Raw genomic sequence first — 17,098 nt, 5'->3', positions numbered from 1 at the left:
ATTTGCAGATTTTAGTGGTCAAGATCTAAGTACCGAACCTGGGAAGAGATTATTTGTTGATAAGTTTGTGCGAGGATTGTTACCGGAAATTCAGACATTAATAATGAAATCTAAAAGTGCATGGCAAACAAAATCACAAAGCAAACTACTACATATGGCCCAGTATTATGAGAACTGAGTAAATTCAGAAAAGGATAAGAAAATAAGGAAGAAGGGAGATTTGAAAACCAGAGCGTTACTACAGGAGGTAGTCAAAAATAATAGCGTGCTCAAAGCAAGTGAACGTGAGTGGTTTCGCGGTTCGGTGGGCTCGGAGGCCGGTGAACCTAACCAAATAAGAGGGAAGAGCGCACTACGTAAGCTGGAAGTAAGCTGCTGTTGGGCTGGATACGCTGCCCAGGACTCTTTTTGGACTCTTTCTCTCAGCGCCTCTGCTACTTGAGACCTGTAAGGAGGAGAGGAAGTGCGGGCTGCCTTTAGCAGCGAAACGTCTTCAGGACTCTTTGGCTTGCCCTGGACTACATTGACTAGAATTCTGTGTGCGCTCTGGCCACGCCCCCAGCCTTTCAGCTTCGCGCGCTCTGCTTAATAAAACAGGAGGTTTCGCACACGGCGCACGCGCACAAAGTAAGCTGGACGTAAGCTGCTGTTGGGCTGTATACGCTACCCAGTACTCTTTTTGGACTCTTGCTCTCGGCGCCTCTGCTACTTGAGACCTGTAAGGAGGAGAGGAAGTGCAGGCTGCCTCTAGCAGCAAAACGTCTGCAGTACTCTTTGGCTCACCCTGGACTACATTGACTAGAGTAATTATCTTGGCGACAGGGAACCTTTTCTTTTTGTTACCTTACCGACTTTACTCACTGATAGTGTTTGGGTTGGGCTCTGTTTTTGTGGGTTGGGCTCCGTTTGTGAGAGCTGGGCTCCGGAGCAATAGCGAAGGAACTGAGCTGACGGGGCTCTAAAAAGACCTTCCTTTGTTTTTGTTATTCTAGATTCTGTGCGCGCTCAGCCACGCCCCCAGCCTTTCTGCTTTGCGCGCTCTGCTTACTAAAGCATGCACGAAGTAAGCTGGAAGTACGCTGCTGTTGGACTGTTAGGCTGAGAGGGTGAGTGGGAGTGGAGGAAGTGAGAACTGACAAAATACTCAATGTCCTTCTCTCTCTTTGGTTTGGGCAGTCTATTCTACCTTTTTCAACTTTAGATAACTAACTAAGGATATTGTTCCCCATTTACTTTTCCCTTCTCGCCACTTAGAATATTCCTGCCAGGTCGGGGAGTAAGGTTGGTAGTCATAAAAGCAATACTGTTTTAGGGGTCCCCCCAGTGACTGAGAAGAATGGCAACTGTTTTGAGACTGCCGGTGATGCTCTGACTATGGACCATCAACCCCCCCAGTCCCAGCAGAGGCAGTGAGGTGGAAGCACTCCAGACTGGGGAGGGGAGGATGGACTAAAAGTAAATGTTGCACTTCAAAGTATTGTGGATGAGGGAGGTAAGACCTGGGATGTGAACACTGAGGAATAGAAACATTTTACAAAAAATCAGAAATTAAACGAGAGGTGGAGCTCTCATACATGCATTCACAGATACACAAAGATGGTGAGCCAGTTTTCGGGGGATGAAGACATCTCGTTTACGCCGGCCTGCCTTTCATTTGAATCCCAGGTCCCAATTCAGTCTATCTTTTTGAGTATAAGAAAGCCACGAAACCAACAGGTCATTGAGGAGGCAAACATTGAGGTAAATTGTCTAAATCTAGATGTCTCCATGATGTCCCAAACAGTGAAGATGGAACTGGGTAAGCGTATTAGACTTTCTCAGGGTCCATCGATGCCGGTAAATGCTGCACAGAATGGGATAGACAATGTACGTCTTTTTGACACCCTTCCACGAATGGGGACTCTTACACCACATAGAGTGTTTTCAGCTAGTACAAAATCCCCTCTACCATCGGCCTCACTCTTCACTGATGCAAAAAGAACTTGGGGAGGTGATGAGAAAAGTGTTCTGGGTGAGCAGGAGGGGCAGATGAAGCCTGAGAAACAGGACAGCATCGCCCTACCTTTGCATATCATCCACCCTCAAATTCCGGGGGTTTCCCTCGCGAGTTCCCCCGTTCCTGAAAATAACGATCAGTTTGAGGAATCACTTCCGGTGACTTCCAGGATACTAAATCTCCTGGACAAGGGGCATGAGCATTGGGAAGTGAGAGACCTTAAAAGGATTGTATTGGACTCTCAATTGAAACTTAATAGAGTGGAAGGATTTCTAATGGGTAAGTTTGAAGGTAAGGATTTGCAGGAGAATGAGGCACCAGCTCCACCCTATTTGACAACAAAATCCCAAAGATCTCAAACTATGGTAGCTGGAAGTGAGGGTCTTAGCTTTGCTGCTGTATTGTCCTCCCAAAATAGGTTCAATAGGAGTGAGGATCTAATCGGAAACAGTGCTCTGAAATTAGAGGCAGAAGGGGAAAAGAGGATTATTGAGGCAGTTAAAGAGCTCTCATTGAAAATCACTAAATTGGAACATGGTATATCAACTTTGGATGGGAACACCGCCCCAATTACAACTTTGAGGGCGGTGACTCTGGCCATAGAAAATGAAACCTCCATTCATGAGCCCCCAGATAGCCCATCCACTTTAACTGACATTATAGAACATGCCATAAGTGTAGTGGGACTTGGAAACAATACTAAAAATCAGGAGGATGAGCAAAGCTCGGGTGGTGCGGGCTGCTCCCTTTATAGGCGTCAGAAACGCTTGGCTTTGAAAGCCAAAAAGAGGCTGCTAAAGAACAGTTTGAAGCCTAATAATATAGAAATGAAGATAAAAGAATCTAAGGTCCCATCAAATGAAGTTGCCTTGTCAGATCTAATACAACTTAATGAAGAAAGCAGGATGGCCCTGAAGCTTCACAATATTAATGCTGCTATTCTTCATCCCGGCTCAACTTTGGCAAATTAAAAAATAAAGAACAAAAAAAAATATATATATATAGATAAAGAGCAGGATGGTCCCATGATATCTGCCAGCGGCAGGGTAGGCGTAGGGACCGAAAATGGCACACTGTTCTAAGAGATGATTGGGGCGGAGAATAAGGAAGTGAAACAACTCCAACTGTCAAACTTTTATAGGGTACTAGAGAAATCGACCTCTAGACAAATAATGCCATAGAATGCTTCAAGCCAGGTGGTGAAAGTCCCCACGGCATCTGCTGAATCAAATAGATTAGGCTTCTCCTCAAAATATTATGATGTAACCCATGCTCCTCTCCCCTCAGGAGTCCTAAACCTCCCAGGTCATGTTGGTATAGAAGGGGAAAACCCAATCAAAATCAGGAGATACCACTAAGGATGTTGTTGTGGCTGTGGAACCAACATCATCGTTAAATTTACCACACCAGCCTTCTGATGAAACTGATCAAAACAAACTGGATTTCTCAAAAGCTATTAAAAACATTGTACTGGATATATTGTACTGGATATATTGCCAGAACTAGGCCTGCTGAGAAATCAGGGGCTCATTGATAGCGATCGGGAAACACATGGAATTTCTATGCGGGACCAAAATGATGGCTCAAGTAATGTGAAGATGATGGGAGGAGGGAGCCAAATACAGCATATACATGTAGGCCAGCTGAAAGAGAAGTGGAGACTATCTCCACCCAGTCTTTCCACTCCTGAGCACCTGTCCAAATGAAGGAACCTCTGGAAGAGGGAAAATTGATTCCATATCAGCCTACTATGCCCTCTCATATTAAGGACAACGATTTATGTAACGTAATGTGACAGAAAATATCCTATCCCGAATATCCTAGTATATTACTCTATAATTTGTGTGACATTGAAGGTCCATCTTTCCTCAATAGACCTTGTGTTCTGTCGCTGTTAAATGAGGTTCATCGATTAAGGCTGATCTCATCAGCAGACATCTGTCTGGTGGACTTTATCCACCCTACGCATCTTGAACATGTGCAAATTGTTCCAAACTCTCAAAAGATCTTTGATCTGATTTTACACGAAAGCAAGCAATTCAACAGGATGAGATACAATATACTCATCTTTAGCAACGGGTGGGAAAATGGAAGGGACTCTATGCATCAGAAGACTAATCCTAATCCAGCCAGGGAGGAAGCACATCAACCTAAGGAAGTTAACATGCTTCCTAAAGGGGGGGGTGACCAGGAATGGAGATGGCTTGCTCTATTTTTAAGAGAGTCCATCGCACAAGTCCAGAATATGCATCAAAAGCTTTAGTCACTCAAAAACAAATCCATCAATGGCAACTTTTATCGTGGAATTCCAGGGGTCACTCCAATTTGTTGACCTCTAAGACACTATGTACTAAATTTAAATCTTTGGACTTGATATGTATACAGGAGTCATGGCTTACTGTACCCTTACTATTAGATGGTTTTGAATGTAGACATCTATATGCCACGATGGTGCTTCGTGGCAGACCTGCAGGAGGCCTTTTTATTGCTGTTAAAGTTGTAGTTGGTACACGAATATTGGAATCTATCTCATTATCAAGTGGGGTTTTGGGTGTTGTATTGGAATACGTGCACACTCACCGCTCGCGTCTCATCCTTGTATTGAACATATATTGGAATCCCTTAAAATTGTTGGGCAATATTATTATGTTCCTAAACAACTGTCTATTGTCCATGTTGCTTAACTACAGAGGATTAGATATCATAATAGCTGGGGATCTCAATTTGGAAAGCGAATATGGAGAAGGGATGTATAAAAAGATGGGTTCCACCGTTGTAAAACCCATGGGGAACTCTGGGAACATTGAGGGGGCACCCTTTGCAGTTACACGCAAAACAACTAATGGGCAGATTTGGTGAAAGCTATTCGACTACTGGGGTATGGAATATGGTTACATTTAATCAGGGTGCCATCCAGATGACATCAACTGTCTCCTGTGGTGGAAATCTAATTATATGGCATGAAGGAAATATAAGCAAATGTAATGCCGCTTTTGTACATGAATATCACAGCATGCCTTTGTCTATTAGATCGCACCTTTTCTCTGTACCTCATTTTACGGAGTATGTTAATGTTATAATGGACAGGTCTGTGAAACAAAGTAATTATGGGATCCTGAGACACCCCCATGTGCATGCTTATGACGCTATGGTAAGGTAAAAAAAAAAAAATCTAACAAATCGTAGTATTCGTGCAATAATGAAATCTAACCTAGATCATGTACAAAAACAGAGGCACATTCATTTAATCAAACAAGCAAAAAAAAAACTGGTTAAAGAACCATAAGATGGTCTTAATGGAAAAAGATAACATCACCATGTTGGAAGCCCTAAGAGACTTATCTGGTCGAGAGTTTTGGCCCCTAATATATGCGGTGCAGAACCCCCAGGTTATGAACCAATCAGTGAGTGTGCATGAGGATGCCTGGATAAACTACTTTTCCTCCCTATATGAGGGGGAATTTGAGATGACAAATTAATTAGTGGCATCTAAAAAGGGGGCTTGGAAATGTAACTTGAACATAGCAGACATTGAAAATCAGATTAAGGGAGCTAATAACTCAAGGGCCGTGGGCCCTAATAGGCTGACTAATAATACACTAAAGAGAAACCCCGAACATTGGGCCAAAGCGCTCTATATTTTATTCTCTGATATCCTACTGACCCGCACTATTCCGTACTCCTGGAATATATCTTATGTTGTCCCAATTTACAAAACAGGGGATAGAAAGTGTCCACAAAACTATTGCCCGATCTCCATTATGGACGCAGACTCTAAGATATTTGCGGGATTGGTACTGCAGAGAATAGTTAAGATTCTTCCCATCCACAGTTTGGCTTCCGAAAGGGAATGGGCATGGAAATAGGTGGATTAATCTTCTGTCTATTACTTGTAGAGGCCTGTAGGAAAACAGCAACTCCAAGTTATCTTGTGTCGATCGATCTCTCCCTTGCCTTTGATAAGGTGGATAGGGTGAGACTATGGACAAAGTTGGCGTCAATGGGTATTCCATCAGGGCTACTGACTCTTCTTATTAATCTCCATGAGGAATCAGCTATTCAGATCCGACTAAACATGTCTGGTTATCTATCCTGACTAATTCAAACAGGCAATGGTCTAAGACAAGGGTGTTTATTTGCACCTACATTGTTTAATCTTTATACCTCAGATGTGGATGCCCATTTGACAACTTCCTCTTTGATCTTAACCAAGATAGAGGGGACAAAAATATGTTGGAATGCCTATGCTGATGGCATTCTCCTGGTCGATAGCACCCCAATTGGCCAGCAGCGGAAATTGGTGGAGTTATCTACATATGTAGAGGAAAATGCCCCAGTTATAAATGAAAAGAAATCGGTGGTAATTGGCCTTACTAATAGGAAGGAAACTACTACTTTTAAGTGGAAAATCAATGCCTGTACTTTAATAAAGGTAAGGTCATTATGTTATTTAGGCTTTCCAGTGTTTGGTGGTGCCACAATCCATATATATTGGAATTTCTATTTGAACAAGGTGGATAAACTCATCTTCCAAATGAAAAAGGTACCTACCAAATACTGTAAATACTCTGTAACTGCACTAATCAGGTTTTATAACCTTAAAGTAGTGCCTGAAACTTCTATATGGTCTTGAAATTCTACCATTTGCAACATCGCCACTGGCAGAGAAGCTGGAATCGAAAATAGGGCAAAAAGTTCTATTCTACCTACCGAAGGGCATCCCCTATGAGTGTGATATGTTTTGAAGTGGGTCTCCTTTCACTGAATAGTAGAGTTTGTTGGAGAAGAATGTCACTCTATCGAAACCTTATCATGTCTCGACAACATTGCCTCTGTGCCCAGTTGGGAAATAGATTAAGAAATAATACTACTGAGTCTAGGTGGTTGCTGAGACTACAGATGGAATGTGTGAATTCTCTTGAAACTATTAGCCATACGCATGAAACCGTGATTTCCAACCCTATGAGTGTGAAAAAAAGGCTGCAATCAATGGATTGGATGAAATCTATGGAAACTGTTGGAGCATCAAGGATCCATAATCAGCTAATCTATGAGGGGAAGAAACTGGGTATGCCGGAATCATATTTGACTACATTTCCTGACCCTGTCAGGAGAACAGTATATCTGCGATTCCGCTTTAATATTCTCCCGATGGGGGAAATATTAGAAATTCGATCAGGCATACCACAGCAAATTCCCTGTTGATTTTGTCATTGTAGAAAACCCCCTGAGTCATTAAAGCAGCTATTGCTGGAGTGTGAAGTGATAGCTCCACAACGCTTAGCAGCCTTTGGTATATTTCTCCACGATCTCCACGATCCATCCAGGATTCTCGTTGAGGTTCTCTGGTGGAACATGCTAATGTAACAATGTGATTTTTAATCTTTGTAAAGGTTTACTGTGTATGAACCAAATACCAAAAAAAATAAAAAAATAGAGGCGTTGGGAACGCACCGTCTAGAGTCCAATTTGAATTATCATCCAACATGCAAGGGGGTCCAATAGGTATAAATCAATGTGCCTATTGCAGACAAGAAGGCCATTGGTGAGCACACTGCCCGCAATTACAGAACAGGAATGGGACTATTTCGAGAAGACCGTTTAGAGGTCGTCCGGGAATAGCGGGCCAGAATCGAAATCAGATGCAGCCACAATTTCAGGATAATAAGGTCAATCAGAATCAACAACAGAACACCATGAATGGTGGAAATGTTTTTGATAATCCCTCCAATGCATATTACTCTGGAGACTTTACATCTGATGATGTACTGCTCCCCTAGGATAGCCTGAAACAGGGGTTGGAACCAGAGCCTATTCCCGTTGACCAGAAAGGGCCCTACGTAGAAATGAAGGTTGAGAATAGGGAGCACATTTTTCTAGTGGACACAGGTGCACAGAAATGTTTGATCGACGATCGGCGGGTCCCAAATATACCACTGTCAGGGCATAGAAAATGTTTCAGTAGGGTTCTCAGGTACGCCAGTAATTAGTCCAGTTTCACAACCACTGCCAATCACACTAGGTCCATTTACTGAATTCTTTTGACGATAAATTGCGGTGAAAATTTGTTGGGATTGAATCTATTGAAGAAATTGAATGCAGTAATTTATTGTTCTCCTGATGGAGTGTACTTGACGATTTTGCCACAACAAACTCCTGTAACGCAATTTGCATCTATGCCATTACCGACTGAATTGAGTGAAGTGCCGACTTGTATATGGGCAGTGAACGATAATGATGTAGGATGTTTGAAAGTAGAACCAGTAATGATTATGTTGAAGGAAGGAATTACATTACCACGTATTCTGCAATACACAATTTCGAGTGAGGGTGAAAGAGCGTTGAAATTTATTGTATCAGATTTAATTGCTAGAAATGTAATTGAAGAGATTTCTGGTAGTGTTTGCAATAGCCCAATTCGCCCAGTTTACAAGAAAGGAGGGAATGAAATCCCTTACCGTTTCATAATTGATTTACGTGCGGTGAACAAAGTAGTTGATCCCATTTCCCATTAGTCCCTGATGTGACCACGATTTTAACTATGATTCCAGCTTCTGCATCACACTTCAGCGTGATTGACTTGAAGAACGCGTTCTTTGGTATTCCCGTTCATCCAGACAGCAGATATTTGTTTGCATTTACATTAGGAGGGTGCTCATTCACATTCACACGTGTTCCACAAGGTTACACTGAGAGTCCAAGTATTTGCAGTAGGACATTAAAGGAACAGCTAGATATGCTTGAATTACCGACAGGGTGTATAATGTTGCAATATATTGATGATCTGCTTATAGCAGCAGATTCATAAGACATTTGTAAAGAAAGTACAGTCTTATTATTGACACAATTAGCAGCACACGGTCACAAGGCATCATTGAAGAAATTCCAGTATTGTCGAGAGGAGGTGGCATTTTTGGGCTACCTTCTATCGAAGGAGGGAAGAAGATTGACACCAGAACGCATAGAAAGCATCTCTGATATGCCTATTCCAAACATGCAAAAGGAATTCAGGGCCTTAATTGGTATGGCTTCATATTGTAGGCAGTGGATTGCAAATTTTTCAATGATTGTGAAACCCGTAGTGGCATTCACAAGGAAGGATGCTACCTTACCTTTGCCATGGAACATGGATTGTCAAAAAGCTTTTGACCTGCTCAGAGTTGTGTTATGCTCAGCTCCGGTTTTGGAGCCAGAATCAAACCAAATTATGTGCTTTATGTTATTTGTACATGAAAATGATGGATGTGCTTTGGCTGTTTTGACTCAGGAACATGGGGCAGAAATATACCACGTGGTTATTTTTCTTCCACATTGGATCCTGTTGCATGTGCTTTGCCACGTTGCTTGTGAGCTGTTGCTGCAGCTGCTACGTCAGTAAAACAAACTGAGGGGATGGTTTTAGGTCACTCTTTAACTGTGATGTTACCTCATTCAGTAGACGTTCTTCTAAATAGAACGCAGATGCAACATTTCACATCCACCCGAGTAACAAGGTATGAAATGATCCTATTTGCACCGCATATTCAAATTAATAGATGTTTGTTACGCTCACCTGGTATCCACGGGGACGCCACCCAGCCCTGGTTGGAAGATGTGTACTCTAGAACCCTCTCCCGGTCCCTTGGTAAGGCCTCTGATTAAAGTTGGGTCTGCAATATAGACGAGCTGGATTCAATACCAGATTGTCTTTATGTTTTCCCACATCCCTTGGCCTCAACTCCTTCCTCCCCCTTGGGCCCTCTCCTTGCCTTAATATTGTGAAAGGTGGATTCTCTGCCCTGCTCCTCGTGGCAGGGGCGCGTAGATGTGTGGGTGAGCAGCGACCAAGTTACTTCAGTGGTGCAAGTCCCCCTGTGGGAATCCAGGCCTGCTGCGACTCCGTAAGGTTTGCTGCTTTACAGTCTTTATATGCAGTTCTTATGTTCCTCTTAGTTCGAATAATAATGTCTTGCTACCTTTCTTTTAGGTATGGAAAGGGATTTTGGTGTTGTCATGCAGTTTGAAGATGAGCATGGGCCGGTAGGCGAAAGCGCAGTGTGCGCGATGCTGTCCGGTGAGTAATGCGCGTTTCACCTTTTATATTACTAACCTGTGTCTATTCTCTCCTTGCAGGTTGCGATGTTCCTCGCCGAGTGCCATAATGTTCCAGCAATGATACTGACCAGGAGATGACTACCCAGGTAAGAATTGTGTGGCTTTCTTCATTCGGGAGGAAACGTGAGTAAACGCTTACTAATGCTGTCTTTCTTTCTCCTCTTTCCAGGTTATGGTATTCCAGGATGCATGCGGTGCCGGATGATGGAGTTAGTATCTTCAGGTGAGTGGAACTGAAGTCGGTGATGGATTGAAGACAGGATACTATTTCAGGTAAGTTTCGTAGTGTACTTTCTTTTTCTGCAGGTCCTTGGTTTCAGGTAAGCTGGCATCAAATAACTGGACACGGTTAGCGTTATGCTGCCCACAGCAGAATAACGCAAAGCATGTTCTGCTGTTTGGGTGTGGTTTAAATAGTCTCAGGTAAAGTAGTTCAGGTAAAATAGTCCCAGGCCTGCCACATCCAAATTAGTCCAGGTAAAGTAGTCCCATGCCTGCCACACCCAAAAGACTAGACCGCATAGCTCAGTTCCTTGTAACTGAGCTATGTGTGTGCCTCCATGTTGGCTGAACCCCACCAAGTTAAATAGTCCCAAGTAAATAGTCCCATTCTAATGTTGGTCTTCATGATGGTTATGAGCCTGCTGCCAAAGGCGCCAGGACTGACTCCAAGAGAGTCTTGTATGAGGTTTTAAGGTCTTTGACCTGGCCCTAACTGGAAGGCTGACTTTCCAGTGAGGGCCAGGGCCAAGGGTCATGACAGCACCTCCCCCAAGGCCCCTCTCACGGGGGCACTTCTGCCTGGTCCTGATTTGGCTGGGTAATTCTGATGGAACTTTTTAACTAAGTGAGGTGCATGGATGTATTCACCGGGTTCCCATGATCTGTCTTGAGGGCTGTATCCCTTCCAATCAACTAAGTAGTATAGTTTGGATCTGGTGTATTTTGAGTCTATGATATCCTTTACTTCAAACTCTGGTTCTCCCTCAACTAATACTGGTTTTGGTGGTGTTGTAACCCGATTACTGGGTTGTACCGGTTTCAGGAGTGATATGTGAGTCAGAGGATGAACCTGCATAGTGGATGATAGTGCTAATTTAACTGCCACTGGATTTATTATGGATTCAATAGAATAAGGTGGTTATGAGCCTGCTGCCAAAGGCGCCAGGACTGACTCCAAGAGCGTCTTGGATGAGGTTTTAAGGTCTTTGACCTAGCCCTAAATGGAAGGCTAAATTTCCAGTGAGGGCCAGGGGCAAGGGTCATGACAGCACCCCCCCTATAAGGCCCTTCTCATGGTGACACTTCTACCTGGTCCTGGTTTGGCTGGGTAATTCTGATGGAACTTTTTAACTAAGCGAGGTGCATGGATGTATTCACCGGGTTCCCATGATCTGTCTTGAGGGCCGTATCCCTTCCAATCAACTAAGTAGTATAGTTTGCTTCTGGCGTATTTTGAGTCTAGGATATCCTTTACTTCAAACCCTAGTTCTCCGTCAACTAATACGTGTTTTGGTGGTTTTGTAACCCGATTACCGGGTCGTTCCAGTTTCAGGAGTGATACGTGAAACACAGGATGAACCTGCACAGTGGGTGGTAGTGCTAATTTAACTGCCACTGGATTTATTATGGATTCAACAGAATAAGGTCCCAGATATCGGGGACGAAAGGTCTGAGTCCCTTTTATGGGCACATATTTTGATGCTAACCAGACCTTGTCTTCAATTTGATTGTCGGGGGCTTTACTACGATGTTGGTCAGTGAATTTCTTTTGTCTGTTCTTGGCTTGCAGTAAATGTTCTTCTGCTTCTTTGAAGGCCTGGGAAATAGTCGTATGTAGGGTTTTAACCGCTGGCATTTCCAGAGGGGTTGGGAGATCCAATTCTAGAGTACGTGGATGTCTACCATATATAGTGTAGAAAAGGGGTTTGTCCAGTGCTGGTGTGTAATGAATTATTATAGGCAAATTCAGCTATCCATAACAAGTCCTTCCAATTACTTTCCACTTGATGTAACATACAACGTAAGTATTGCTCAAGGGTTTGGTTTGTTCTTTCTGTTTGGCCATCTGTTTGAGGATGGTGGCTTGTGGATAGTCGAATGTCAATTTGGGCCATTGAACAGCATTTCCTCCAGAAGTTGGATATGAACTGACTACCTCGATCTGGGATCAAGACCGATGGAAAGCCATGTAGCCATACAATTTCCTCCAGGAATGCTAAATTGTATGCATTTGGAAGACCCTTAAAAGGAATAAAGTGTGCCATTTTAGAGAACAAGTCTACAACTACTAAGATGGTGTTGAGTCCTTGAATCCTTGACTGGGAGGTAGATCTGTAATTAAATCAAGGGACAGTGTGTGCCATGGTGCGGGAGGAATTTCAAATGGTTGGAGAAGACCAGCTGGTTTCTGCTTTTGGGACTTGTTTGTGCACACACACCGCAAGATTGGATAAATTGCATGATGTATTTTCGCCATGTGAGCCACCAATAGCCACCAATAGTTTTGTTTTACTTTAGCTAGAGTTTTGGCAATTTCAGGATGACCTTCAATCAGGGAGTCGTGATAACCCGAAATAACCTGCTCATGTGAATCTTTACCTGGCAAGTATAGACGGTTCCTAAAATATGGTAACTGGTCTTTAATTAACATTCTCCTTGAGTACACCACTCTTGTGAGAAAGTGGGATCCATTAAGAGTTGGATCTTGTTTTGGCGTTCACCCTGTGTCAATGTTGTCGTAAGACCCAGGAGTTTGTCTTCTGGAATGATGGCTACTGGATCTGGAGTTATGTATAACTTTTCATCAACACCCATGCGGGACAAGGCAGGTGAGAATTTTCGTGACCAGAATGCCACAGGGTGTAACTGGCCAGTTCCTGGGTCCCTTTGTGAGAGAACAGCTCCCATTGCCATGCTAGAGGCATCTGTTTCAACTATATAAGGGAAGTCTGGGCGAGGATGCCATAGAACTGGAGCAGAAGTGCATTTTTTCTTAAGTTCTTAAAAGGCCTTCTCTGCTTCTTCATTCCAATGGAACTTTTAATTGTTTTTTCTAAATAGTGATGTAATTGGATGCACGATTTGGGAAAGATCTGGGATAAATCTGCGGTAAAACTTTGCAAAGCCCAACATACTCTGGATTCCTTTAAATGAAGTTGGTGACGGCCAGTTACGAATGGCATCTACCTTGTGCCTATCCATTCCTGTACCTTTTGGTGTGAGGATAAAACCAAGGAACTCCACTTCGGTGACATGAAAAGAGCATTTTTCAAGTTTAGCATACAGTTTATGTTGGTGGAGTTTAGTAAGGAGAGAGCGGACATGCCTGACATGGTCTTCTTTTGTAGCAGAATACACTAAGGTGTCATCAATGTAAATCTGGGTGCAAGCATCGATTAACTCCCGCAAAACATCATTCATAAAGTACTGGAATGCAGCAGGAGCATTGCAAAGTCCAAAAGGCATTACCTGGTATTCATACAAGCTGTATCTGGTACGAAAGGCGGTTTTCCATTTGTCTCCTTTCTTTACTCATACAAGATGGTACGCCCCCCCAAGGTCCAGTTTGGTATAGATTTGGGCGTCTTTGACTTGATCCAATAATTCGGGAAAAAGGGGCAGTGGACAACGTTTTTTTACTGTGATCTGGTTTAATGCGCGATAGTCCATGCAAGTCCTCAAATCTCCTTCCTTCTTTGGTACGAAGAATAAGGGACTGGCTGCCGGTGATTTAGATGGGCGGATAAATCCATTTGCCAGGTACTGATTAAGGTAAGATTTCAAATGGAGGTTTTCTGGTTCAGTAAGTGCATAGATTCGACCACAGGTCAACGATGTATGAGGTCGATCTGACAATTGTAGGGCCTCTGCGGTGGTAGAGTATTGGCTTTTTCTTTCTGGAACACATTTTGAAAATCTTGGTATTCATTTGATAAAGTACTAGTCACACCTAGTATAATCGCCACCCTACTGGGAGTAGCAGATGTACATAAATCTGTTTTCCCCTTTTCTTGGTAATAACAGGTGCAAGCACAATCATCGGAAAAGGCCAACTTCTTGGCACGCCAATCTATTAGAGGGTTGTGAGCTACCAACCATGGCATCCCTAAGATTAGTCAAAACTGAGGAGCTTTGATGAGATCGTATGCAACAGATTCTCAGTGTCCATCCTGGCACAGTAGGGTTAGTGCTGCTGTGCATTGGGTTACTGGTCCAGAAGCTATTTCTGTCCCATCAACAGTAGTAACTTATTCAATATTCGACTTAGAGCATAAGGGAAGCCCCATCTCTGCTGTCATATCTTGGTCTACATAATTCCCAACTGCTCCGCTGCCTATGTATGCTTCGACAGCATGCATCCGAGATGGTTGTTGGTGATTGATCAAAATTACTGGTAATGCAAAGTGTGAGGTCTGTGGCTCATACTTCTCGCTCAACAAGTGGACCTCAATGCTTGCCGGGCTTGGTAGTTTTCCGGCTCCTTGTTATTATCTTCCTTCTCTGTAGCTCCAACAGTTCTCCTTGGTGGTTTCACTGGACATTCTTTGAGGAAGTGGCCTGAATTTCTGCAATATAAGCATAATTGCTGTTGCCTTCTCTTGTCTCTTTCAGTTTTAGTTAAAGGGGGCCGTACATCTCCGATTTGCATGGGTTCTACCGTGTTTTCCAATGTACGTGGAACATTATCCTTTGACCCGACATACACAGCCCGAGTGTCTAACCTTATCCGGTCCGTGTTTTGGTCTTGTAATCTGTGATCTAATTGCACCACAAGGTTGATGAATTCTCCACAGTCTTTAGGTGGGTTAACCACTTGAGCAAGGACATCCTTTAGTTCCCCTTGTAGACCCCGATGAAATAGTGTGGTCCTTTTTTCCTCAGGCCACCCAGCTTCAACGACTAGTCTGTTAAATGTTGCTATATATGTAAGCAAGTCTTGACTTGTTGACAGAGTGACAAAAGTTCATTGTCTAATGCTTGGCCTTGGGTATGACGAGCAAAGAGTTTTTTCCATTTCCATCTGGAAACCCCCAAAGTCATGTAACAACGGGTTATCCTGACTTACCAATGGTACCGACCAATCCGCAGCACTGCCACTCAGATATGACAAGACAAAAGCAACCCGAGCTTGGTCGTTAGGAAAAGCCCCAGGTCTGCAAAGGAAATGAAGACGACACTGGTTCATGAAAGTTGCATACTTCTTGGGGTCCCCTATAAATCATTCAGGTGGAGCTAAAGGAACTGCCCCAGGAAGGGTTATTTGTACTGGATTGGTGTAAGAAGTTGGTACAGGTGCTGGCGGAATGTTACCAGGAAATGGGGTCTGTCCTGCCTGTGATTGGAGTAATTGTCTACTTATTTCATCGGTACGATCCTTAGTAACAATCAAATCCCTCCAAAGAGCGTTGGTTTCTTGCCTGGCTGAATGTACTTCAGCGTGTAATTGTCCCAACAACTTAACTAACTGGTCAGTCTCTGAAGTCTCCATGACACCGAGGTGGATAATATTATAGAGGCTTTGCGTTCTGTTACGCTCACCTGCTATCCACAGGAACGCCACCCAGCCCTGGTTGGATGATTTGCACTCTCGAACCCTCTCCCGGTCCCTTGGTAAGGCCTCTGGTTAAAGATGGGTCTGCAATATAGGAGAGCTGGATTCAATACCAGATTCTCTTTATGTTTTACCACCTCCCTTGGCCTCAAGTCCTTGGGCTCTCTCCTCACCTTAATATTGTGAAAGGTGGATTCTCCATCCTGTTCCTCGTGGCAGGGGAGCGTAGATGTGGGGGGTGAGCAGCGACCAAGTTACTTTACTGGTGCAAGCCCCCGTGTGGGAATCCAGGCCTCCTGCGACTCCGTAGGTTTGCTGCTTTACAGTCTTTATATGCAGTTCTGACGTTCCTCTTAGTTCAAATATAATGTCTTGCTTCTTTCCTTTTAGGTATGGAAAGGTAATTTGGTGTTGTCATGCAGTTTGAAGATGAGCATGGGATGGTAGGCAAAATTGCGGTGTGCGCGATGCTGTCCGGTGAGTAATGCGCGATGCGCAGTGCTGTTTCACCTTTTATATTGCTAACCTGTGTCTATTCTCTCCTTGCAGGTTGCGATGTTCCTCGCCGAGTGCCATAATGTTCCAGCAATGTTACTGACCAGGAGATGACTACCCAGGTAAGAATTGTGTGGCTTTCTTCCTTCGGGAGGAAACGCGAGTAAACGCTTAATAATGCTGTCTTTCTTTCTCCTCTTTCCAGGTTATGGTATTCCAGGATGCATGCAGTGCCGGATGATGGAGTTCGTACCATCAGGTGAGTGGAACTGAAGTCGGCGATGGATTGAAGACATGATACTGTTTCAGGTAAGTTTCGTAGTGTTCTTCCTCTCTCTGGAGGTCCTTGGTTTCAGGTAAACTGGCATCAAAGAACCAGACACAGTGAGCGTTACGCTGCCCACAGCAGAATAATGTAAGGCATGTTCTGCTGTTTGGGTGCAGTTTAAATAGTCTCAGGTAAAGTAGTCCAGGTAATATAGTCCCAGGCCCGCCACACCCAAAGGAGACCAGGTAAAGTAGTGCCATGCCTGCCACTCCCAAAAGACTAGACCGCATAGCTCACTTCCTTGTAACTGAGCTATGTGTGTGCCTCCATGTTGGCTGAACCCCCCCAAGTTAAATAGTCCCAAGCAAATAGTCCCATTCTAATTTTGGTCTTCATGATGGTTATGAGCCTGATGCCAAAGGCGCCAGGACTGACTCCAAGAAAGTCTTGGATGAGGTTTTAAGGCCTTTGACCTGGCCCTAACTGGAAGGCTGACTTGCCAGTGAGGGCTAGGGGCAAGAGTCATGACATGTTGTGCTTTAAATCGAAACGATTATCACATGATTACTTCATTATTGCTGAGCAAGAGACAAAAGGAAGAATTGATGTAACCGATACGCCCCTGAAGGAGGCAGATGGAGAACTGTTTTGTGATGGCTCTTGTTTTAAGTTACCATATGGCACATCAACT

This window comes from Ambystoma mexicanum, chromosome 2q (assembly GCF_040938575.1).
Source record: "Ambystoma mexicanum isolate Mex_15411 chromosome 2q, UKY_AmexF1_1, whole genome shotgun sequence".
NCBI lineage: Eukaryota > Metazoa > Chordata > Amphibia > Caudata > Ambystomatidae > Ambystoma > Ambystoma mexicanum.
This window is presented reverse-complemented; position numbering follows the sequence as displayed.